Source organism: Eimeria tenella, genomic scaffold, assembly GCF_000499545.2.
Source record: "Eimeria tenella Houghton genomic scaffold, Eth_scaff2808, whole genome shotgun sequence".
Taxonomy (NCBI): domain Eukaryota; phylum Apicomplexa; class Conoidasida; order Eucoccidiorida; family Eimeriidae; genus Eimeria; species Eimeria tenella.
This window is the reverse complement of record NW_013542685.1, coordinates 1-281: the sequence shown is the minus strand read 5'-3', so window position 1 is coordinate 281 and position 281 is coordinate 1.

Genomic DNA, 281 nt, shown 5'->3' with positions numbered 1-281 from the left:
GCCAGCAGCAGCAACAGCTGCTGCTGCTGCTGCTGCTGCTGCTGCCGCCCTTGATGGACCTCCCGTGTGAACGCACCGAGCACGCAACAGGAGTGAGGAAGCAATTCACAACGGTCTCGTGCTGTTGTTGCTGTTGCTGCTGCTGTTGCTGTTGCTGCTGCTGCTAAGTCCACATCGCACTTGTTTCCCGCCTCGCCACTTCCGCGGGCAGGCACAAGAAGACGGCTGAAAAGCCCTTCCAGCAGCAGCAGCAGCTGCAGCAGCAGCAGCACGGATGAAGC